The sequence below is a fragment of the Podarcis bocagei genome (genome assembly GCF_964188305.1).
Source record: "Podarcis bocagei genome assembly, chromosome: 6".
Taxonomy (NCBI): domain Eukaryota; kingdom Metazoa; phylum Chordata; class Lepidosauria; order Squamata; family Lacertidae; genus Podarcis; species Podarcis bocagei.
The window spans coordinates 99,900,677-99,925,828 of NC_138130.1; the positions used below are offsets into that span (position 1 = coordinate 99,900,677).

At 45.2% G+C, this 25,152-nt stretch overlaps 2 long non-coding RNA genes across 5 annotated transcripts; one reads left to right on the plus strand and one right to left on the minus strand.

The window, feature by feature from the left end:
* Positions 1-448: 448 nt before the first annotated feature.
* Positions 449-24,809, minus strand: LOC308588842. Of its 3 annotated transcripts, XR_014008919.1 has the most exons (3): positions 24,735-24,809; positions 4,675-4,862; positions 449-1,862 (listed from the first exon to the last, which is right to left on the minus strand). It is a non-coding gene; the product is annotated as an uncharacterized lncRNA (long non-coding RNA). The 3 variants fall into 3 exon arrangements; XR_014008918.1 differs by lacking the exon at positions 4,675-4,862; XR_014008920.1 differs by lacking the exon at positions 24,735-24,809 and having other exon boundaries at positions 4,675-5,060.
* On the plus strand, positions 6,824-10,306 carry LOC308588864. 2 transcript variants are annotated; one of them, XR_014008944.1, is made up of 3 exons: positions 6,824-7,552; positions 7,899-7,995; positions 8,600-10,306. It is a non-coding gene; the product is annotated as an uncharacterized lncRNA (long non-coding RNA). The 2 variants fall into 2 exon arrangements; XR_014008945.1 differs by having other exon boundaries at positions 8,658-10,306.
* Positions 24,810-25,152: the final 343 nt, after the last annotated feature.

Below are 25,152 nucleotides of genomic sequence, written 5' to 3' on the forward strand. Positions count from 1 at the left end.
TAACAACTTCAAACTGATTATTCCCAACTATCTATCTGACTCCACCTAACAATTCCTCTCACTCTCTCACAATACAACTCTACCAACCCACACCTAATCTCCCCTCTTCCTTCTTCAACTCCCAAACCTCAACTCAACTCAACTGACTTTCAAAACCTCCCACTCTTTTATTCCCCCCTTGCATTCTCACTGGCCAATCACATCACACCTATTTTAACCCTTTCCTTATGACCCATCCTAAGAGGCAAACGCCACCACTCCCCACCCCCCGCGTTCTTCTAATTGACCTGAAAGTAGGGTGAATGGAACAGTGGCAAAACAAGGCATTAGAACAGAAACATCTGCCAAACCCAAATGTCTGTTTTGCATAAAATTTGTCCTGCAGGGAAGCGTTCTGCCGTGCAGATGCTGTTGTGTTCCTTGCCGAAAGTAATGCAATGACAAGGACTAAGGCATCTGAGAGTTCTTCAGCTGCGGATGGACACCAAGTCCCCTTCAGCCCCAGGATGACCAACTGGTCGGGGTTGATGAGAGCTTTGGTCAATATGGATAGATTTAAAATATGGACGATGAAAGAATATGCAGTTGAAAATGCTGACAATAGGACCCATGGAGGAGATGATGGGAAGTCTAGAGATTCAGAGAAATTTCTAAATCTGAGTATGTATAGTCATACCTCTTGTTACGTTCGGTTCAAGTTACGTCTTTTCAGGTTGCATCCCATGGCGACCTGGAAGTACCGGAAAGGGTTACTTCCGGGTTTCGTCGCTCACGCATGCGCAGACGCACAAAATGATGCCACGCGCATGCGCAGAAGCAGAAAATCGAGACCTGCGCGTGCGCAGACGCAGGTTGTGTTCCTCTCAGGTTGCAAACGGTGCTCTGGAATGGATCCCGTTTGCAACCAGAGGTACCACTGTATGTGATACTGTTATAATTTTACACTTGAAAAATCAAATTAATTGAAAAAAATGTTGAAATATACATATGTAAAGAAACCAGAAGCATTTTTGTTAGGTAAAGTAGGAAGTGAAATAAATAAAAAAGATTGCAAGCTTTTTTCATATGCGGTAACAGCAGCAAGAATATTATTGGCCCAAAAATGGAAACAGGAAGAATTACCAACGATAGAAGAGTGGAGAATGAAAGTAATGGACTATGCAGAACTTGATAAACTGACAGGGAATATCCGAAACTGGCAGGATCAGAAGTTCACCGAAGCCTGGAGTAAATCTGTGGACTATTTGAAAAGTATATGCAGTGATGAAACAACGTTTGTGGGTTTACAAGCAGCTTTGTGAAGAAAAAATATTAGGAATATTGTAAAAAAGGGAAAGGAGGGAGGAGAGGTAATTAGTATAAGGCAATATAAAATTAAGAAATGCATAAGAAATGATTAATACGGAGGATTATCAGAAGAGCTGAGGGAAGCCCATAATGAATGTAATTTGTGAGAAAATATGTGTTGTATTTTTTTATAATTTTGTATTGTAAAACTAATAAAAAATATTTAAAAAAGAAAAAAAGGAAAATCAAATTAAAAATTATTTACAAAAAATAAAATAAAAAATACTGTCCCCGATAATGGAGATGGAGCATGGGCCTTATGGGTAACACTGATGATGGATGATGACCTTTCTCTCTCTCTCCTGTAGCTGAGTCTCAGAAGCTCTGCTGATCTCCCTACCGGGCCTGTAGTCTTTCACTCAACCGGAGGCCAGCTTCCTAAACGCTTCCCTGGTGAGCTGCTGAGTTTCACGGAGTGTAACTCGCCTCTTTCCTTTGACAAAATGCTCACGTTGACTGTCATGTTTTAAATGCCCGTCTCGGCCTGTTTTCAGCACCTACCTTAAACTTTCCACCTGCAGAAGGATTGCAAATGTGGATGGTGGGACAACAGCATCAGGTCTCCCGGAATGGTCAACTTGTGGTGTGTGCATGTTTAAAAAGTGGGTTCATTAAAAAAAAACACACCTACAACATACATATCTGTCGCACTTTTGGTACCACCAGTTTGGTCCAAAACAGCTCCCTCTCAAAAAAACTTTTCTTGGCCTGGAGAAACATTTGGAAATCTAAATTATCATTGTTGCTTAGTCGTTTAGCCATGTCCGACTCTTCGTGACCCCCTGGACCAGAGCACGCCAGGCACTCCTGTCTTCCACTGCCTCCTGCAATTTGGTCAGACTCGTGTTGGTAGCTTCAAGAACACTGTCCCACCATATCGCCCTCTGTCGTCCCCTTCTCCTTGTGCCCTCCATCTTTCCCAACATCAGGGTCTTTTCCAGGGAGTCTTCTCTTCTCATGAGGTGGCCAAAGTATTGGAGCCTCAGCTTCAGGATCTGTCCTTCCAGTGAGCACTCAGGGCTGATTTGACTCTGGACTAAGGATTCTGAGTTCCTGTGTTCTGATTCGATACACGATGTCCAATCACAGAACATTTCAGGATTTGGGCCTCTGCCATTGGCCCTTAAACTCTGAATCGTGATTCGCAGCTTGGAAGTTTAGACAGCCAATCACCTTGTGAGTTGGAGAGGCCCAGGCCTTCATAAATGTATATCAGCAGTTGCTTTGCCCCTGTTGTCGAGTTCTGTTAGTTCAATAAAGGTTCTTGCTGTTATCACTGTGTCTTGCCTCGTGGGAACCCACCTACACTTCAGAAGGTGCCCACAAGAAACATCTAGTCCGACCCCTACAATGCTGGAACCACAGCTGAAGAATCCTTGACGGATGACCAGCCAACATCTGTTTAAAATCCTCCAGTGAAGAAGTCCACCACCTGCTGGAAGAGTCCCTTCCAGTACTGAGCAGCTCTTACCATCAGAAAGTTCTTCCTAATGTTTAATCAGAATCTCATTCCTTCTAATTTGAATCCATCGGTTTGGGTCCTACCATCTGAGGCAGTAGAAAACAAGCTTGTTCCACCTGCTGTGTGAATTTGAGACAGAGAAAGCAATTCTTCACACAATACATAGCTAAGCTATGGTATTTGCACCGGCCAGTGGTCGTGAGGCCCACCAACTTGGATGGGTTTAAAACATACAAATATACAAATGGAAGATCTGTATATTGAAGCTCCCTCCCTAGAGAAGGCAGACTAGCTCCCTCCTTGCTGTCTTTCACCCGGCAGGTGAAAACATTGTTCCAACAGGCTTTTGGGAGCTGCTTTGAATGAAAGAGACAGGGTCCTATTGTTTTTACAGTGATACCTCGGGTTAGATACGCTTCAGGTTACATACACTTCAGATTACAGACTCCACTAACCCAGAAATAGTGCTTCAGGTTAAGAACTTTGCTTCAGGATGAGAACAGAAATCGTGCGGCGGTGGTGCGGCAGCAGCCGGAGGCCCCATTAGCTAAAGTGGTTAAGAACAGTTTCAGGTTAAGAACGGACCTCCGGAACGAATTAAGTACTTAACCCGAGGTACCACTGTATTGTAATTGTTTGTATGGTTTTAGTACAGTGGATGCTCAGGTTGTGAATGTGATCAGTGCAGGATGCACGTTCGCAACCCGCAGCGTTCACAACCCACAGCAGCGCGTCTGTGCACACACGGGTTGTGATTCGGTGCTTCTGCGCATGTGCAAAGAGTGATTTAGCACTTCTGCGCACGAGTGACTGCCGAAACCCAGAATTAACCCGTTCTGGTACTTCCTGGTTTCGGCGGTCTGTAACCCCCCCCCCAAAACGCAACCTGAAGCATCTGTAACCCGAGGTATGACTGTACAGTCATACCTTGGTTGTTGAACACCCTGGAACTCAGATGTTTTGGCTCCCGAATGCCGCAAACCCAGAAGTGATTGTTCTAGTTTGTGAACGTTCTTTTGGAACCTGAATGCCCGACGGGCTTTCATGGCTTCTGATTGGCTGCAGGAGCTTCGTGCAGCCAATCAGAAGCCGTGATTTGGTTTTTGATTGTTTTGGAAGTCAAATGGACTTCCAGAACAGATTCTGTTCGACTTCCACGGTACGACTGTGTATTAGATTTTAAAAAAACAAAAACATGGGCTTTTCCCTGTGTTTTTATTCTTACTTTTATCTGTATGGCTCCCTGGGTCCCTGACAGGGAAAAAGATGGAGCATGAATAGTAATAATAATAGGCTCTTGATAGCTGCTACTATGGGATACGGGTGGCGCTGTGGGTTAAACCACAGAGCCTAGGGCTTGCCGATCAGAAGGTCAGCGGTTCGAGTCCCTGCGACGGGGTGAGCTCCCATTGTTCTGTCCCTGCTCCTGCCAACACAGCAGTTTGAAAGCACGTGAAAGTGCAAGTAGATAAATAGGTACCACTCCGGCGGGAAGGTAAACGGTGTTTCCGTGTGCTGCTCTGGTTTGCCAGAAGCGGCTTAGTCATGCTGGCCACATGACCCGGAAGCTGTACGCCGGCTCCCTTGGCCAGTAAAGCGAGATGAGCGCCACAACCCCAGAGTTGTTCGCAACTGGACCTAATGGTCAGGGGTCCCTTTACCTTCACCTAGCTGCTACTAGCCAGTAACCTGCGACCCCCTCAAAGGTTGTCCAGAAGGGAATGCAGACCTTGGGATAGAAAAGGTTGCCTACCCCTGCCCTAAGCCTTTGGGCCTGTTTGAGTTTGTCTTTAAAACCAAAAGGTCTGTCTTCCCAAAGCTGCGTTCCTTCAGACTTCCTCAGTCAAGTCATTGACGTTTCTCACCCTGACAGTGGCGGTGGCGGCTGATGTTGCAACAGCAGCAGCTCTCTCAAAACCCGGGCGTTGAAAAGCCAACAGCCGTCTGAGGCGGAGGATGAAATGTGAGAAATGGAAGATCTCAGCTTCGTACGGCCACTGCAGGCCGAGAGAGCTCGCCGGGAGCTGTCATCGCAGTTACCGGGCAGTTGCCCCTGTCGAAACCAAATCTCCTTTGAAACGGGCCCGTTAACATGCAGCAGGAGGAGAGAAGTAAGTGGGGGGTGAGAGAGAAGGTGGGAAATAGGACGCAGGAAAAGAGAGTATTTCGTTTTCAAAAGTAGGTCTAAGGTTCGGGAACAGCTCCAGCAGAGAAGCGAGCAGAGGACAGCCCTTTGTGTGAAGGTATCTGCCGTTTGAAGGGCATAGAGATATAGGAAACGACATTATTCCCAGGTGGAGCAGCAATCAAATCTCATACAATTGTGGAACTGTACAGTCCTACCCCCTGCAACACAGGAATCTCAACACGCGGTCCCCCATCCAATCGCGAACCATACCGGACCCTGCTTAGCTTTGCAAATGTGCGAGTAGTTTTATTGCCGCACTGCTGGGAGATGCCGCACACCGCCAGGAGGAATGAATGCAGTATCTGGGAATTTTTTCAACTAAGAGAAAAAAGGCAAATAAGAGGCCACATGATGGATGTTTATAAAATTAGACACGGCAGGGAGAAAGCGAATGGGGAAAGCCCCCCCTTCTCTTAACACTAGGACCCCCGGACAGACAATGATGCTGCATGTTGGAAGATTTGCGACAGATATAAGTCCTTTTCCACGCAGCGCATTGTTAAACTGTGGAACTCCCTGCCACAGGAGGAAGTGATGGCCGCCATCTTGGATGGCTGTGAAAGAGCAGAAACTCATGGAGGAGAAGGCTTTCAGGGGTTACTAGCCCCAATGGCTATGTTCTTCCTCCACAGTTGGTCCCTTCCCTTTCCCGCCCCGACCTGGCCACAGTGATCCATGCGACGGTCACCTCCAGGCTTGACTACTGTAATTTGCTCTACGCGGGGCTGCCCTTGAAGCTGTCCCAGAAACTCCAGCGGGTGCAGAATGCTGCAGCAAGGCTCCTCACAGGGTCTCCACCATGGGAGCATATTCACCCAGTGCTTTTGAAGCTGCACTGGCTCCCGGTGGAGTACAGGGTCAGATTTAAGGTGCTGGTTTTGACCTTTAAAGCCCTTCACGGCCTAGGACCCTCGTACCTACGGGATCGCCTATCCTGGTCTGCCCCACGGAGGACCTTAAGGTCCATAAATAGCAACACCCTAGTGGTCCCAGGCCCTAAGGATGTCAGATTAGCCTCAACCAGAGCCAGGGCCTTTTCAACACTGGCTCCGGCCTGGTGGAGCACTCTGTCTCATGAGACCAGGGCCCTGCAAGATCTGATTTCTTTCCGCAGGGCCTGTAAGACAGAGTTGTTCCGCCTGGCCTTCGGCTTATAATCAGATTGATTCCCTCCCCCTCTTTCTTTTTCCTTTCTCCTCCTGTGAAGAGGTTGCCTCTTAATGTTTTAATGTTGTATTTTAATCTTGTTTTTTTAAAAAAATGTATTTTAATCAACTTGTTTTTATTATTGGTTGTTAGCTGCCCTGAGCCTGGTCTTGGCTGGGGAGGGCGGGACTAAATAAAGATGATTATTATTATTATTATTATTATTATTATTATTATTATTATTCTGAATGATAAAAGGTAAACAAAAAGGACCCCTGGAGTTTTCTTTGCCCTTAACAGCATTAAGAACATGGCCTGTTTGCTTCTAGAGAATGGTGACTCAATGCCACTTCCTTTTATAAACTGTACACACATTCACATAAACATAGCTGCCTGGTCTTCCTTGTTGCTCACCTCCTCCCATTGGCTAGTTCACCTCCACATAGAAGGAGACCACCCAGTGCTGACAACCACAGCTGTTGGCCCCTGCGTTCTGCCAGGGAAGAGGGAGTGGACCGCCTTTATATCATCACAGCTGCCATGTGCTTTTGTGACATCACAGGCAGTCCACAGCCAATGGCAACAGCTGAGGAAGCATCACCATAACCTCCTTAGACCTCACAATGGTGGATGTACCTCAACAGCCCTTATCTGTATTGGTTGGTAAAGATAAAGGTAAAGGACCTCTGGATGGGGTTCCAGCACTCATCTCGCTTTCAGGCCGAGGGAGCCGGCGTTTGTTCACAGACAGCTTTCTAGGTTATGTGGCCAACAGAACTAAACCGCTTCTGCTGCAACGGGACACCGTGATGGAAACCAGAGCGCACGGAAACGCCGTTTACCTTCCCGCCGGAATTGTACCTATTTATCTACTTGCACTGGTGTCCTTTCGAACTGCTAGGTTGGCAGGAGCAGGGAGCAGGAGCAACAGGAGCTCACCCCGCCGTGGGGATTCGAACCGCCGACCTTCTGATCAGCAAGCCCAAGAGGCTCAGTGGTTTAGACCACCGTGCCACCACAGGATAGGAGAGTGCACTTGGGTCCTACTTTTGGCCTTCCCACCAGCTCCTGTTTGGCCCCTTTGAGAACAGGATTCCCCCTTGGCCTGATCCTGCAGGCTGTTCTTATGTTCTTGCTCCCTAACTCATGCTGGTCCCCTCTTCGGGCTCAGACATTTCGTGGGGTCCTGCTTTTGGCTCCCCCAACCCACTAGGAGCCTCCCTCTGGTCCTCCGACTCTCTGAGCTCCTCCCCCTCTTCCTCAGGATTGGTCCATCCCCTCACAAGAAAAATAAAGAATTTATTCATGTATGCTACAACAGCGGCAAGAGTCTTGATAGCACAAGGGATGGAAGAACGAGGAACCCCCGACAAAAGAACAGTGGCAAGAGAAATTGGTGAACTACAGTGGTGCCTCGCAAGACGAAAAGAATCCGTTCTGTGATTCTCTTCGTCTAGCGGTTTTTTCGTCTTGCGAAGCAAGCCCATTGACGGATTAGCGGATTAGCGCTATTAGCGGCTTTTAGCGGCTTTTAGCGGCTTATCTGCTGATCGGATCAGCTGATAAGCGGCTTAGCGGCTTAGAAAAAGGGGGGGAGGGGAAAAAACCAGCAGGAACTCGCAAGACATTCTCGTCTTGCGAAGCAAGCCCATAGGAAATTCGTTTTGCGAAGCACCTCCAAAACGGGAAACTCTTTCGTCTAGCGAGTTTTCCGTCTTGCGAGGCATTCGTCTTGCGGGGCACCACTGTATGCAGAACTGGCGAAACTGACATACAAACTGCGAGATAAGGACAACTGTGACTTCAAAGAAGAATGGGGACTTTTTACAAATTACTTAAAAAGACAACAAAGGTAAATTAGATAACCAAGAGACGTGTGGTGAATGCAGTGGAAGTCTTTTATAATATTTTAACTAGGATTTATATATCGTAATGTTTGAAGTATGAATTTGGAATAATTGATTACGAAAAGTATTTTTTCTCTTCATCCTTTTTCTTGTTTCTTTCGTTTATCTTTTGTCTTTCTTCTTTTCTAGTCTGCATTCTGGGAAATAGTGTAGATAAATGTTTTAATGTATGGTTATGCATTGTTTCTATCTCTTTTTTTCTTTTCATATTTTTGTAACATTTAATAAAATTTAATAAAAATTAAAAAAATAAAAAGACAACAAAATGAATTGGACTCCTTGGCAGGTTTTGAATAAACATACACAAATTTATCGACTGTTTACGTAGTAGACACATAATTTAAGGATTTATACAATTTTGCAGTATGCAGAGAATAATATGTGTGTTGAGAAATCAGAGAGAGGAGCTGAGGGAAAGTCTCGGGGGGGGAAGGGAGGGTTTGATGGGGGGAAGGGGGGGAAAATAATGAATATGATATGTTTTGATATTTTGTTATGTTGAAATTGCTAATAAAGGATCGGTCCATCCCCTCCATGACTTTGCCATAGGGTTCAGGACATGAATGGACCGGCCTCCAACCAGTTGCTTTCCCCCCACCCCTCACAGGACCACATCCGTGGAGCAGGTGCTTGCTGGGAATATCTCCCGTATGCCGCGAAGAACCGCCAGACCCAGGCGACCGTAATTTCTAAGCACAAAGAGGACCGTCAGAGGAGCCCCTTGTTTCCCATGGTAAAACCAGGAACAGATTCCAGGTGTAGCTTTGAGATTATTATATACCAAGAAGTCGGCCATCTGTGCATGGTGTGTTCAAGCATCGTTTTCTTTCTTCCGTGGATGAGAAGGGGCGATTTGGGGGGGGGGGGTGGGAACCATTAAGTGTTATTAGGTGAAGAGAATTTGGATTCCTGTTCCAAACTTCTCCCTTCAGGCTAGGAACAATTTCCTGCCGCTCTTCCCTCCCCCAACCCCGCCAGACACTTCGAGATGAGGAAAGGACTTCAAAGAGGCGTTCTCAAAGCACACCCTCGCCACCCCCCCGAAAAACGACAGGCATCCGTTAGCGAAAGTATCCATGTTGTGATACGCCACAGATTGCTGCGGTTTGCAAACCAGGCCCCGGGGTCACGAACGGCTGGATCTGCAGTTAATGCAACTTGACAGCTCGTATTATATTCTCTCACTCATGGATGGTAGAGGCAGGTCCCGTTACATACGGAAGAAATCCCTCCGGGTCAAGGTGGAAGAAACATAGCGGAGAGATCCCTATTCCCTGGGAAGCCATTACCCTCCAGAGCACCGTACGGCACACACGTGCCCGTACGCCTTCTGCCTGTGCCAAGAGGAGGAATTAGCAGCAAAGATTGAGGCTGGGCAGCAAGTGCGGAAATGCAAGAGGTGTCGCCGGTGGCAGAAGCAGCCCAGCATTTTCCAGCCCTAGGGCCACATTCACTTTTGAACACGGCTCAGGACCGTAATACCTCAAGGACCGCCTCTTTCCATATGAACCTTCCCGGACCCTGAGATCATCTTCTGAGGGCCTCCTTCGTGTGCCTCCCCCTCGAAAGGTCCAGAGGGTGGCAACACGAGAACGGGGCCTTCTCTGCAGTGGCTCCCCGCCTGTGGAATGCTCTCCCCCCAGGATGTTCACCTGGCACCTTCATTATATACCTTTAGGCGGCTGGCAAAAACATTCTTTTATAACCAGGCCTTTGGTTGATCTGTTGTCTTTGTCCATGGGGTTTTCTTGGCAGGGATACTGGAGTGGCTTGCCAGTTCCTGCTCCCGGTGGATCACGTTTGGTCAAAACTCTCCACTATGATCTGTCCACCTTGGGTGGCCCTGCACGGCATAGTTCGTAGCTTCTCTGAGTTATTCAAGCCCCTTCGCCACAACAACGCAGTGATCCATGAAGGAGGAGACTCTTGAGAGTCCCATGGACTGCAAGAAGATCAAAATTATCCATTCCGAAGGAAATCAGCCCTGAGTGCTCACTGGAAGGACAGATCCTGAAGCTGAGGCTCCAATACTTTGGCCACCTCATGAGAAGAGAAGACTCCCTGAAAAGACCCTGATGTTGGGAAAGATGGAGGGCACAAGGAGAAGGGGACGACAGAGGACGAGATGGTTGGACAGTGTTCTCGAAGCTACCAGCATGAGTTTTACCAAACTGCGGGAGGCAGTGGAAGACAGGAGGGCCTGGCGTGCTCTGGTCCAGGGGGTCACGAAGAGTTGGACACGACTAAATGACTAAACAACAACAAATTGGTTGATCTAAGGGATGCAGGTGGTGCTGTGGGTTAAACCACTGAGCCTCTTGGGCTTGCAGATCAGAAGGGCGGTGGTTTGAATCCCTTTGACGGGGTGAGCTCCCTTTGCTCGATCCCTGCTCCTGCCAACCTAGCAGTTCGAAAGCACGTCAAAGTGCAAGTAGATAAATAGGTACCACTCCGGCAGGAAGGTAAACGGCGTTTCCGTGCGCTGCTCTGGTTCGCCAGAAGCGACTTAGTCACGACCCGGAAGCTGTACGCCGTCTCCCTCGGCCAGTAAAGCCAGAGGAGCGCTGCAACCCCAGAGTCATCCGTGACGGGACCTAATGGTCAGGGTTCCCTTTATCTTTACCTTTTGGTTGATCTTATTGACATCCAACACCCTTTTAGAATGTGGCTTTTTTGGGGGGGTGTTATTGGGTTAGTGCTTTTGGTTTGATTTTATATGTTGGGGTCTTGTTGTGAACCACCCTGAGTATAGGGTGGTGTATTGTTGTTTAGTCGTTTAGTCGTGTCCGACTCTTCATGACCCCATGGACCAGAGCATGCCAGGCACTCCTGTCTTCCACTGCCTCCCGCAGTTTGGTCAAACTCATGCTGGTAGCTTTGAGAACACTATCCAGCCATCTCGTCCTCTGTCGTCCCCTTCTCCTTGTGCCCTCCATCTTTCCCAACATCAGGGTCTTTTCCAGGGAGTCTTCTCTTCTCATGAGGTGGCTAAAGTATTGGAGTCTCAGCTTCACGATCTGTCCTTCCAGTGGTGTATAAGTTGAATAAATGATGATGATGATGATGATGATGATGGGAGTTGTAGTCTAGCAATATTAGGAGGGCTACAGGTTCCTTCATCTCTGCTGCTGACGTAGTACTGGATTTTGGAGAGAAGGGCTTTCAGATGAGCTTCAGCCCTGCTGAAAAACATCTTCTGTACTCCTCCTAGAGGTCCATGAAGCTGCCCCAGGGTCCTTTCCAAGGGATCTTAACACACTTTGGAAAGAAAATGGAAAAAAAATGGCATGGGGTTTGTGGGGAGCGACGGCGGGCAAGGTATATTCCAGCTTCACACAGTAGAATAGTGTTTTCCATTAAACTTGGGGCTGTTCATTCTTTTAATGAGCTGAGTACTGCAGTCCCGTACACATTTGAGGTAACAGGATCTCCCTCTGTACGTTTCTTTTTTTTTTAACAGTGTCTGATTTAGGGATCTGCAAGGCTGTTTCCACGATTTCCAAGTTATTCCACCTTCGGTGACTCCTGTGAAGTCTGCAGCAGAGCTCACTGGAAAAACTATTGAAAAGCAAACCCGCTTTCACGTCCCCTATAAAATTCGGTTCTGTTCAGGGTAATTCTCCCTTCTAGACATTCAAAACCTTTACCGAATTGTTAAAAGCCATTTATCCACCGTGCGATTAAAGGACAGAATATTTTGGCAAAGGCATAGATCTTTCCTTCAGACGGGGAGTATTTTGTCTACCTCATTTACAGCCTGTACAAAGCCATATTTTTTAACATTCGAGACTCTGCTATTTTTCCATTTTCGTTCCTACCTACCCCGACCCATAAACCAGTTTTACTTCCCTTGGTGCCACAGCCTGTCAGTCCAGATTAGAAAGTTCGGGGACTTGAACAACCCACCAATATTGACACCCACATTTCTCTCTCCCCCCCCCATCCAACGTTTATGACCCAATACAAATTTCTAAAACCCAACAGTGGATTTATTTCACTTTTTAAAGTACCGTATTTTTTGCTCTATAAGACTCACCTTTTCCCTCCTAAAAAGTAAGGGGAAATGTGTGTGCGTCTTATGGAGTGAATGCAGGCTGCGCAGCTATCCCAGAAGCCAGAACAGCAAGAGGGATTGCTGCTTTCGCTGCACAGAGATCCCTCTTGTTGTTCTGGCTTCTGAGATTCAGAATATTTTTTTTCTTGTTTTCCTCCTCCAAAAACTAGGTGCGCCTTATGGTCTGGTGCGTCTTATAGAGCGAAAAATACGGTGATTACTGTGCCATACACAATTGTGGAAGGAAGGCTGGGCATATCTGTCAATTTTGGCTTCTCTCAGTTTCTCATCTTTCCAATCCTAAATTCAGTTCTGCACACATCCACATCGGTTTTCAATTTTATTTTATGTTAAATATGAAAAAGAGGCATTATGAAAATTCGCCAGCATTTTAGTGCAAATTGTATACAGGCATTTGTATTACTCTGCAAGTAATCTTCCCTAATACATTTTAAAATATTGTTTTCACAAATACTTGCATTTTTATACACACACTTCACCACAGGATAGACTTTTCTGTCCACATTACTTGCCTGGAGAACCGCATTGCAAAATTCAGAGAAGTGCGAGTTTTGAAGCATAGCTGTGTTTAAATTGTCATTTCAGACACAGACTTACCAAGCTAAACATTGACCATTCACAAAAATAATAGATTTGAATTCTTCACACCCAAAAACATATTTTTAACACCCCTCAATGACGAAATTTGCAAAAATTAAGTTTCACCCCCCTTAAAATGGCATGCTAGTAATGACTCGTGAGTGGCCTACCTTGCAGAAACAACATAATTTTTGCAATTTCACAATGCCACAGAATTTAGCATCCGTTAGCAGAACAAGGGTGCAGAACTTAGAATTCTATAAAGCAACACAAGTCTTTCAGAGCTCAGAGCAGATACAGCATTAGTAAGGGAGACGAATTCTTCTGTTTTTAATGACTGATGTTTTAATGTATTTTTAATCATTTGTTAGAAGCTGCCCAGAGTGTGCAGGGTAGAAATAAGCTATTATTGTTGTTTGTTTGTTGTTGTTGCTATACTTCTTTATCCAAAGTGTTCAATATCCTTTTTGTCTAACAAATAGAATTGGGGTAGGTGGGTGCATGTTGCGGATGAAAAACACGGATTTTTCTTTTCTTTAGAAAATGATCTCACCTAACTGTAAACGTCCCCTAACAGTCGCTCGTAGATAAATCACTGGTGCTTATTTTATTAGTGGTTTTAAATACAATAGCAGCATTTTTATGATTTGGCCCTCGACTCCATTCCCTGCCTTGACGCAGCACCTCTCCATCGGAGTTGGCTGCCGCCGTCAAACAAGGCTGGATCCCATTACAAACGCAGGAAAGGAAGAACACCTTACGAAAGCGAAGGGGAACGAAGAAGAAATTTGTTTGTTGCAGAGAATCCAGCCACTTAAGAGCCCTTAAAGGAAACCTTGTGTGCGTTCCAACTTGTCGGCTGAGAACAACCCGAAGCTATTCCATCTGTGCTGAGGCATAGAAATGCCTTATCTGTTTGGCCCCGGATCAGAGACTCGACAATCTGGCTAAGAAGGGCTGGCAGATCTGGTGAGACAGCCAGGTGGAACGTGCTTGCTATTTAATTAAAAGGGCTGGCTTTAGAAGTGAAGAGATTCTGTAGAAATGGCTGGTCCTGATTGCTTTGCTTAGCACGGATTTCCCCAACCTGGTTCCTACCAGATGTAGGAAGAATGTAAGCACAGGAGAAGAGCCCTTTTGGATCAGAACAAACGCCCATCTGGCTAAGGTCTGCCCTCCATAGTTGGAGGCATCAATGCTTCTGAATACCAGTTCAGCTTGCAGATCAGAAGTTCGGCAGTTAGAATCCCCACGACGGAGTGAGCTCCTGTTGCTCTGTCCAGCTCCTGCCAACCTAGCAGTTCGAAAGCACGCCAGCGCAAGTAGATAAATAGGTACCGCTGTGGTGGGAAGGTAAACAGCGTTTCTGTGTGCCCTGGTTTCCGTCATGGTGTCCTGTTGCACCAGAAGTGGTTTGGTCCTGCTGGCCACATGACCCAGAAAGCTGCCTGTGGACGAACACCTGCTCCCTTGGCCTGAAAGTGAGATGAGTGCCGCAACCCCATAGTCGCCTATGACAGCTTTGTTTAGGGAAGATTTTTTTAAAAAAATTAAAAATGTTTTGTTATGTTTTTATATTTGTTGGATGCCATCCAGAGTGACTAAGGCAACCCAGTCATATGGGTGGGGTATAAATAATAATAATAATAATAATAATAATAATAATAATAATAATAATAATAATAATTTTTTATTTATACCCCGTCCTCCCCAGCCAAGGCCGGGCTCAGAGCGGCTTACAAGCAATAATAAAAACAAGATGAGTGATTACAACTTAAAAACAAAAATAAAATACAACATTAAAATAATGGAACATTAAAATATTAAAATGGAGCCTCATTGCAGGAGAAGGAAAGGAAAAAAGAAAAAGGGGGCGGAGGGAATCAAATTGGCTCCAATCCAAAGGCCAGGCGGAACAACTCTGTCTTACAGGCCCTGCGGAAAGAGATCAGATCCTGCAGGGCCCTGGTCTCATGAGACAGAGCGTTCCACCAAGTTGGGGCCAGTGCTGAAAAGGCCCTGGCTCTGGTTGAAGCCAATCTAACTTCCTTAGGGCCTGGGACCACTAGGGTGTTGTTATTTATGGACCTTGAGGCTCTCCGTGGGGCATACCAGGCGAGGCGGTCCCGTAGGTACGAGGGTCCTAGGCCGTGAAGGGTAAAATGATAGTAAAATGATGATGATGATGATGATGATGATGATGATGATGATGATGGAATAGGACATTCCTATTTTCACCAGAGAAATGCTGGCGGTATGGTATGATGGAATTTGCTCCTGCAAGACATCATGGTGGCCAACAACTTGGGTGCTCTAAACCTCTGAGCCTCTTGAGCTTGCCAATCAGAAGGCCGGCAGTTTGAATCCCCATGATGGGGTGAGCTCCCGTTGCTCTGTCCCAGCTCCTGCCAACCTAGCAGTTCGAAAGCACACCAGTGCAAGTAGATAAATAGGTACCACTGTGGTGGGAAGGTAAACAGTGTTTCCACACACTCTGGCTTCTGTCTGTGGGATGGTTTACTTTAGCAGTTAAACAATCCCCTTTATAAGTTTATGCAGCGATCAGCTTGTTTCCACTGAGTTTCCATTGAGCACATGGATTGATAATATGGACAGATTAGCTATATATGAACGAATTGCATGTCGGCACAAAATACGAATGGATAAATATGAAGAAATCTGGAACAAATATTTAAGCGATAAGGCGGATAGTGGTGGGAAGTAGGGGAAGGAGAGAGAGGTGATGAAATATTGTTTTAAAAGGTGTAGTCATAGGTATATCAGTGTATTCAAATCCGAATTGTCAAATTGTGTTATTATTGTTTTTGCTGTATGTGTCTTTTGCAGTTGTTGTTTGTATCGAAAAAATGATTAAATAAAACAAAAACAACAATCCCCTTTATAAGTTTACGCAGCGATCAGCTTGTTGCTGACTCGTCTGAGTTCTACTAGCAAAGATGCCTTCCTGGTAAAAAATCCCTTTGAATCCCTCTTAAAGAGTACACACACAAATCGGATTCATGTTAATATAAAACTATTTTCCTCTCAGATTCATTCAGGTTTACAGAACCGTACCTGAAAGCAGGCTTAGGTTACATAACAAGCAAATGAACTATACCAGAGGGACGTTGCTCCTGAGGTGACTGCAACTGAGCAGTTATCTTTCAAAACTACCAGCAACCGACAAACTGGTTGTCACAGTAACTGGTTAGAACATGGAGGCCGTTAGTCCTTTGTCAGAATGCTGCACTTGACGGCACCTTTACATCCCACACTGTCACGGTGTCCCGTTGTGCCAGAAGTGGCTTAGTCCTGCTGGCCACACTACAGTGGTACCTCGCAAGACGAATGCCTCGCAAGACAAAAAACTCGCTAGACGAAAGGTTTTTCTGTTTTCGATTTGCCTCGCAAGATGAATTTCCCTATGGGCTTGTTTCGCAAGACGAAAACGTCTCGCGACTTTGTTTCCTTTGTCTAAAAACAAAGACATGTTTTGTTTATAAAGTTAATTTATTTTCCCTTCAATTTTTGAACTGCTCTTTACAGTATGTGTGACTTTAAAGAGCAGTTAATAAACTGTTGTTGTACCAAATTTGGCTTTGTTTGGACTTTTTTTGACCATAGGAACGCATTAATTGATTTTCGGACTTCCGGAGGCGGCGCGAAACAAGCAATGGCGGTCCTCTTTGCGCTGTGAAGAGGAGCTCCGCAGGAAAGGGTCGTTCGCTGCGGCACAGCGACGACCCATTAAGAAAAACCACGAGCAGAGTGAGCTCGTGGCCGTGGGACTCGGCGGGCACCTGGAGCGACCCCCAAAACGACGAAGGGACCCCGTAAGGGGCTCCGGAAGCGCGGAGGGGAAGCGGTGCTGAGAGTACATCGCTCTTTCTGCGGGAGCGAAGCCGCGCGGCTGCTGCTGATGAGCGCCGACCTTTCTTCCTTAAGCATTGGACTCCAAACTACTTACTCGTGAGTAAGAAACACTTTAAATCTGGAATTACAAATTGTAAAATTGGCTGAAAGCGGGAGACGAGAAAAAGGAAGTCCGTCTCCCGGTAGTGCTTAGAGATCAAAGGCAAAGGAAACGACAAGCTGGAAGCATTAGAAAGGGATTTTAAAACGGGAAGCATCGTGCGACTGGCAGAGCTGGCAACTGAAAGGAAAGTCAAACCTTCTTTTTATGTTATTGTGCAGTTTTAAACTGGGGACCTTCTCCTTTTGTTGACTTTAAAAACTTTAAAACCCAGCCCCAGGCTGACAGGGGGAAAAGGGTTCTTTGCGGATACAATTTATAAAGTCGAAACGGATACATAGAGGCATTATTGGAAGAAACAACTTAGTAACTGTATCTTGCTCCTTCAGATGGGATTACTGTGGCAACATTGAAAGGGCTCTGCAAGTGGAAAAAAGCTTTAAGGACTATTCTTATTTTATTCTGCGTAGGAACTTTAATGGCGACCAAAACTTTCCTTCTTTCTTTCTGAACTTTAACAACACTCCCTCTAGTGGAGCTTGGGATTTACAAATTCCTGGGAACTAACTTTGTTTTGACTTTCTGTTGTTTGGTTATCTACTCTGAGGCCTGTCTTTCCCATGGAACATTTGACAGTCTGACCTTGAATCCAAAGACAGGTGTGGAATGAGTGGCCCTCCGAAAACAAGATCTGCAAAATCGAAAGCAGGGAAAGGCCAACTTGTACAAACAACCCTGATTTCTCAGTCTCGTAGATCTTCAGTCCCTGCCGTTCTACAGGGAGTTGCACCCTCAACAACAGCACTATTAAAGGAACCTGAACAACCAACAACTGAGGATATGGCAGCAGGGGGATCTAATACCCTTCTAGATGAAATGCTACAACAATTTGCAATTTTAAATAAGAAGGTTGATGACCAAACAGCTAAAATCGACTTAGCCACATCCTCAATTACCAAACTATCGGAACAAGTGGCTCAGCATTCACAAGAAATTGGGAATTTAAAGGACGCTACATCTGAGATTTGGAAATTGGCCGAGGCTGCAAACGAAAAAGCTGATCAAGCTGTTCAGAAAGTGGACGAATTGAAAGGAGAGGTAAGGCCACTACATAAACATATTAGTGACCAACAGGCCTATCTGTCTATGGTGGAACTGAAAAATCGGGAAAATAATTTAAGATTACGCTCTATCCCTGAGATCGAGAAAGAAGATCTGACTGGCTTTTTGACAACAGAATTCTCTAAATTTTGGGGTATAAAGGAAGACACAGACTTCAAAATTACAACTGCATTTAGACTGGGAAGAGTTGCCAGGAAGGACAGACCTAGAGACTGCTTGATCATCCTAAGGACCAAACAAGAGAGAGACAAACTACTTGACCTCCACTTTAACAAAGCACTCGAGATCCAGGACAGAAGAGCGCAAATCTACAAGGATATTCCTAAACAATTGTTAGATCTCAGAGCTAACTACACTGATCTAGCTGGACTTTTGAGAAGTAACGGGATACCTTATAGGTGGGAGTTCCCGCAAGGTCTATCATTCAACTACAAAGAAAAGAAGGTCAAAATTAGAACGAAAGAGGACAGCCAGAAGTTCCTACACGACCACGGATGGAATGGAAAATTAAACAAATGAAACAAAGATCTTTTGAATCAGCGAATAAATGTGGGAAACTGTTGGCTTGGCAGTTGAAAAAGAGACAAAAATTAAACTACGTTACCAACTTAGAAGTTGAAGGGAAAAACATCCAGAAACCGGGAGAAATTAGAAAGTGTTTCCAGAAATACTTTAAAAAACTATATACCCAAGGGTCTGAGGAAGCGATTGAGATAGAACAATTTCTGAAAGACAATGGCCTACCAGAACTATCTCAGGAGAAGAGAGTAATTTTAAATTCCAAAATAACACAACAGGAAATTGAGGATGCCATTCAGAACATGCAGTTAGGCAAATCTCCAGGCCCTGATGGACTTACCTCCAAGTATTATAGGACGTTAAAAGACTACCTGACACAACCATTAATGGAGGTTTGCAATCAGATTATGGGGGGAGGGAGGGCACCAGAAACGTGGAAAGAAGCATTCATCACATTGATACCTAAAGTGGAAACTGGAAAGACTCAACTTAAGAACTACCGTCCCATCTCACTCCTAAATGTGGATTATAAAATATTTGCAGACATTTTGGCAAATAGATTTAAAAAAGTACTTAATGAAGTGATTCATAAGGACCAAGCAGGCTTTCTCCCAGGCAGGCATTTGTTTGACAATACCAGGAATATTATTGACATTTTGGAACTGTTGCAAACAAATATTAACACCAAAGCAGTGCTTATATTTATTGATGCAGAGAAGGCCTTTGATAATATCTCTTGGAAGTTTATGAAGAAAAATTTGGAAGGGATGGGAGTGGGACGGGGGTTTGAGAATGGAATAGATGCAATTTACTCAGAACAAAAGGCTAAGTTGATAGTGAACAATGTGGTGACAGAAGAATTTTACATTGAAAAAGGAACAAGACAGGGGTGCCCCCTTTCCCCTTTATTATTTATTTCGGTCCTGGAGGTGTTGCTGAATATGATTAGGAAAGATCGGCAGGTACAAGGAATACGGGTCGGAGCGAAACAATATAAATTGAAAGCATTTGCAGATGACTTGGTTTTGACATTACAGGAGCCAGAAGCTAGTACAAAAAGAGTTTTAGAATTGATTCAGAAATTTGGTCGGGTGGCGGGTTTTAAGCTGAATAAACAAAAAACTAAGGTTTTAGGGAAAAATTTGACAGCTACTGAAACAGAGGAGTTTCAGAAGGAAACAGAACTAAACATTGTTAAAAAAGTGAAATACCTGGGGGTCAATCTGTCCTCTAAGAACTTGAACTTATTTAAAGATAATTATGAGAAATGTTGGACAGAAGTTAAAAAAGATCTAGAAATCTGGTCAAGACTGAAACTATCCTTGTTAGGCCGAATCGCAGCTATAAAAATGAACGTTTTGCCAAAAATGTTGTTTTTGTTTCAAGCCTTGCAGGTTGTGGACAGAGTGGAATGTTTTGGAAAGTGGCAGAAGGATATATCGAAATTTGTTTGGCAGGGCAAAAAGCCCCGAATAAAGTTTAAAATACTAACTGACGCAAAGGAGAGAGGGGGTTTTGCCCTGCCAGACTTAAGGTTATACTATGAAGCTGCTGCCTTCTGCTGGATGAAAGATTGGATTCTGCTAGAAAACACTGATGTCCTAGATCTGGAAGGCTTTAACAATTCGTTAGGTTGGCATGCGTACCTGTGGTATGACAAGGCTAAAACACATGGAATGTTCAAAAACCATATTGTCAGAAAAGCAATATTTATGGTCTGGAAAAAATACAAAGACTTACTGGAAAGTAAAACTCCGAGGTGGGTCTCACCAATAGAGGCCAAGGCTTGGAAAAAACCTAATATGGAGGCCGGTTGGCCGAAATATTGGGAAATATTAGAAAACATTGGAGGTAATTGGAGGTTGCAGAGCTTTGAAAAATTAAAGGGTAAGGTGCAAGATTGGTTACATTATGCCCAAATTAACGAGGTGTTTAAGCTAGACAAAAAAATAGGATTCCAGGTGGAAAAATCGAAACTTGAGACAGAGTTGTTAGAACCAAAGACCAAGTTATTATCGAGAATGTATAACTTGCTGCTTAAATGGAATACTCAGGATGAGATAGTCAAATCAGCCATGATAAAATGGGCTCAGGACATTGGTTACAATATCATGTTGGAGGACTGGGAAAGGTTATGCACCACCGGTATGAAGTTTACTGCATGTAATGCTCTGAAAGAAAACATTATGAAAATGGTATACAGGTGGTACATGACCCCAGTCAAGCTTGCTAAGATATTCCATTTGTCTGATAATAAATGTTGGAAATGCAAGGAGGCTGAAGGGACATTCTTTCACCTTTGGTGGACTTGTCCAAGAGTGAAGGCCTTCTGGGAAATGATCTACAATGAGTTAAAAAAGGTGTTTAAGTACACCTTTCCTAAGAAACCGGAGGCCTTCCTCTTGGGCATTGTCGGCCAAAAGGTGTCAAAGAAGGACAGAACGTTTTTTATGTATGCTACTACAGCAGCAAGAATTCTTATCGCTAAGTATTGGAAGACTCAAGATTTGCCCACACTGGAAGATTGGCAGACGCAACTGATGAATTACATGGAATTAGCCGAGATGACTGCCAGGATCCGAGACTTGGGAGAAGAGACGATGGAGGAGGACTGGGAAAAATTTAAAGATTATCTACAAAAACATTATAAGTTATATGAACTATAATATGCCGCATGATTTGGAAGGTTAGCCCCAGTAATGAAAGTGGATTTTATATGAAATTGGATGATATCTTTGAAAGAACCAATGTTTAAATAGCTAAAAGTGATAATATGTTATGTTTTTAGAGTAATTGGAAAATAAGGGATTTAAACTCAAACTCTAATTGAAAGTACAAAGAAACACGCGAAACAAGGTTACAACTTGCTGATTAAATTTATTGATAAGAATGCATTATGCGGGAGATGTGGGGAAGTCCGATAGAAGATTGAAATAAGTTGTTGGAAGGGTTTGATTTCTTTCTTTTTCTTTTTATCTTTTCTGTTTTTTCTTCTTTCTGTATTATCTGAAACTGGAAAAATGCAATAAAAATTATTATAAAAAAAAGGAACACATTAATTGATTTTCAATGCATTCCTATGGGATTTCGTGATTCGCAAGACGAAAAATTCGCTAGACGACAAAACTTGCGGAACGAATTAATTTCGTCTTGCGGGGCACCACTGTACCTGGAAAGCTGTCTGTGGACAAACGCCGGCTCCCTCGGCCTGAAAGCGAGATGAGCGCCACAACCGCATAGTCACCTTTGACTGGACTTAACTGTCCAGGGGTCCTTTACCTTTTAGCTTTTATACCTGTTCTGCCCTCCAAAGTTGGAGGCATCAGTGCTTCTGAATACCAGTTGCTGGAAACCACTGGAGGGGAGAGTGTTGCTCTCGTTCTCGGATCCTGTTTGGGAGTTTTTCACAAGCATCTGGGTGATGCCCATGAAAACAGAATGCTGGAGTAGATGGGTCATTAGCCTAATAATAATAATAATAATATTCCACCATCTGACTAAGTTGCCCCAGCCACTCTGGGAGGCTTCCAACATCAACATAATAAAACAAAACAAAACGCTTTCCTAGACAGGGTTGCCTTCAGATGTCTTCTAAAGCTTGTATAGTTACATATCTGCTTGGCTCGAGGGTCGCCATAATGCCATACTGTAAGGAGTGCGTGCAGGAGCCGGGCCCTGTGACCAGTAGAGCTTCGCAGGACTGGGGCCTTCCTAAGTTTGTTCTGGAGAGGCAAGGTGCGGCCGCACAGGTGAGGCCACTTGGTAACTCACTGCCCCTGGTGGCAAGAGCCAGGAGGGGATATAAGGTCAGCATTTCCCTTCGGCTCTTTGCCACAGCAACACATTTTCTGCCTTGCTGCGTTTGGCTCCTTGCTTTCTGATCCTCGGACCTCGACTTCTTGACTCCTTGCTTCTTGATCCTCAGACCCTTGACTTTGTGACTCCCTGCTTCCTGACCCTCGGACCCCTGGCTTCTGGACTCTCGTTCCTGCTCCCACGCCGCCACCTTGCCCCGGTCCCAAAGTCCTCAGCCGGGACTTTGATCGCCCGTAGACCAGACAGTGACACATACCCTCCAACATTTCTTTGATTAAAATAAGGATGTCATAAGGAAAAGCGGGACATTCCGGGATCAAATAAAAAAACTGGGATGGCGTCTGTAAATCCAGGACTGTCCCTGGAAAATAGGACACTTGAAGGGTCTGAAATGGGCCATTGCCCTGATCCTGCAGGATCTTCGTAGGTCCTTGTGTTATGGTTAAAGTCCTCAAAGCACTGGTGTTGTTAACAGCTGCTTGGAGGTTTCTCTTTAACCTTTTCTCCCCAACACACAGGTCTCCCTCCTCTTTGGAAGATAAGCTGCTGTACAGAGCCAAACTGTCAGTCCATCAACTAGCAGTGGCCAGAGAGGCTCAGGCAAATCTCTTCCCCAACCACATCAGGAACTGCTGGGGCTTGAACCCAAGACCTTCTCCATGCAAGGCAGATGCTTTCTCAATGAGCTGCAGCCCTCCTCCTCGCTTCCCCCTCCCTGTAGCCTGCAGTCTTGGCAAGCAGTCCCTCGCAGGTTAGCCTCCGCGATCTGTAAACACTCAAGTAATTATAGCATTAAAACAAGAGACACAGATTACGGCGGTCCCGATAGCATCACTCTCACCTGGAGTAATGAGAAAGGGAGTTGGGGCTTTTACGAGCGCAGCCACCATTATGAGCCTGAAGAGGTCTGCAGGTTTTGAAATCGCCTGCCTTGTCATCTTCGGGACAGCTAAGGATTATTAAAGAAAACAGTGCAAGAACGCAGGGAGCTGACTTCGCAACACTGAGCCAGAATGTCGGTCTGTTTAGCTTAGTATTTACTACTCTGAATGACAACCAGAGGCCTACGCCAGTGGCCAAAATTGTGGAAACATTTTGGGGAAAGTGTAGTTCTGAGGTTTGAAGGCTCGTAACACCACTTATTTTGGAATAATGCCATAAAATTATATATCAGGGGAAAGATAATTTAATGAAGACTGTAATGCAACAAAGTTTGTTCAATTATCTGTATTCTATCAAAAGTTATAGCCAAATAACCAGAAAAAGGAAGCACAATTTGCTAGGGTTGATATGAAGTAGCTCCCCCCCCCCAGCTTGTTAAATGGCTTGGGACACATATACCTAAAGGGGCAACTCTCCCGATACCAGTTTTTTTAGTTTTCTTTGCCATCCCCTTAACAGCATTAAGAACATGGTCTGTTTGCTTCTAGGAGAATGGTGACTCAGTGCCACTTCCTTTAATAAACTGTATACACAGGGGTAACTGTGCCCCTGAAGGACCAGGTCACAGCCTGGGAGTCATTTTGGACTCACAGCTGTCCATGGAGGTGCAGGTCAATTCTGTGTCCAGGGCAGCTGTCTTCCAGCTCCATCTGGTACGCAGGATGAGACCCTCCCTGCCCGCGGACTGTCTCGCCAGAGTGGTGCACACTCTGGTTATCTCCCACTTGGATTACTGCAATGTGCTCTACGTGGGGCTACCTTTGAAGGTGACCAACTAATCCAGAATGCGGCAGCTAGACTGGTGACTGGGAGCGGCCGCCGAGACCACATATTACCGGTTTTGAAAGACCTACGTTGGCTCCCAGTACGTTTCCGAGCACAATTCAAAGTGTTGGTGCTGACCTTTAAAGCCCTAAATGGCCTCAGTCCAGTATATCTGAAGGAGCGACAGGGAACCAGGCAGAGGGCCTTCTCGATAGTGGTGCCCACCCTGTGGAACGCCCTCCCACCAGTTGTCAAAGAGAACAACAACCACTCTATACCCTTTAGTGTTTCATCAGCCTACCATTGCATCCTGCTTCGCTTAGGGCAGTGGTGTCCCAACTCAGCGCTCCAGCTGTTTTGGGACTACAATTCCCATCATCCCTGACCACTGGTTCTGTTAGCTAGGGATGATGGGAGTTGTAGTCTCTCGGTCCAGTATACCTGAAGGAGTGTCTCCATCCCCATCGTTCTGCCCGGACACTGAGGTCCAGCTCCGAGGGCCTTCTGGCGGTTCCCTCATTGCGAGAAGCAAAGCTACAGGGAACCAGGCAGAGGGCCTTCTCGGTGGTGGCGCCCGCCCTGCAGAACACTGTCCCACCAGATGTCAAAGAGAACAACAACCACCAGACTTTTAGAAGATATCTGAAGGCAGCCCTGTTTAGGGAAGCTTTTAATGTTTGATGCATTACGGTATTTTAATATTTTGTTGGAAGCCGCCCAGAGTGGCTGGGGAAGCCCAGCCAGATGGGCGGGGTATAAATAATAATAATAATAATAATAATAATAATAATAATAATAATAATAATTATTATTATTATTATTATTATTATTATTATACACATACACATACACATACACACAAATGTAGCTGCCTGGTCTTCCTTGTTGCTCACCTCCTCCCATTGGCTAGTTCACCTCCACATGGAAGGAGACCACCCAGTGCTGACAACCACAGCTGTTGGCCCCTGTGTTCTGCCAGAGAAGAGGGAGTGGACCGCCTTTATATCAACACAGCTGCCATGTGCTTTTGTGACATCACAGGCAGTCCACAGCCAATGGCAACAGCTGAGGAGGCATCACCATAACCTCCTTAGACCTCACAATGGTGGATGCAGCTCAACAGGCCTTATCTGTATTGGTTGGTAAAGGTAAAGGTAAAGGACCCCTGGATGGGGTTCCAGCACTCATCTCGCTTTCAGGCCGAGGGAGCCGGCGATTGTCCACAGACAGCTTTCTAGGTCATGTGGCCAGCAGGACTAAAGCACTTCTGGTGCAACGGGACACCGTGATGGAAACCAGAGTGCACAAAAA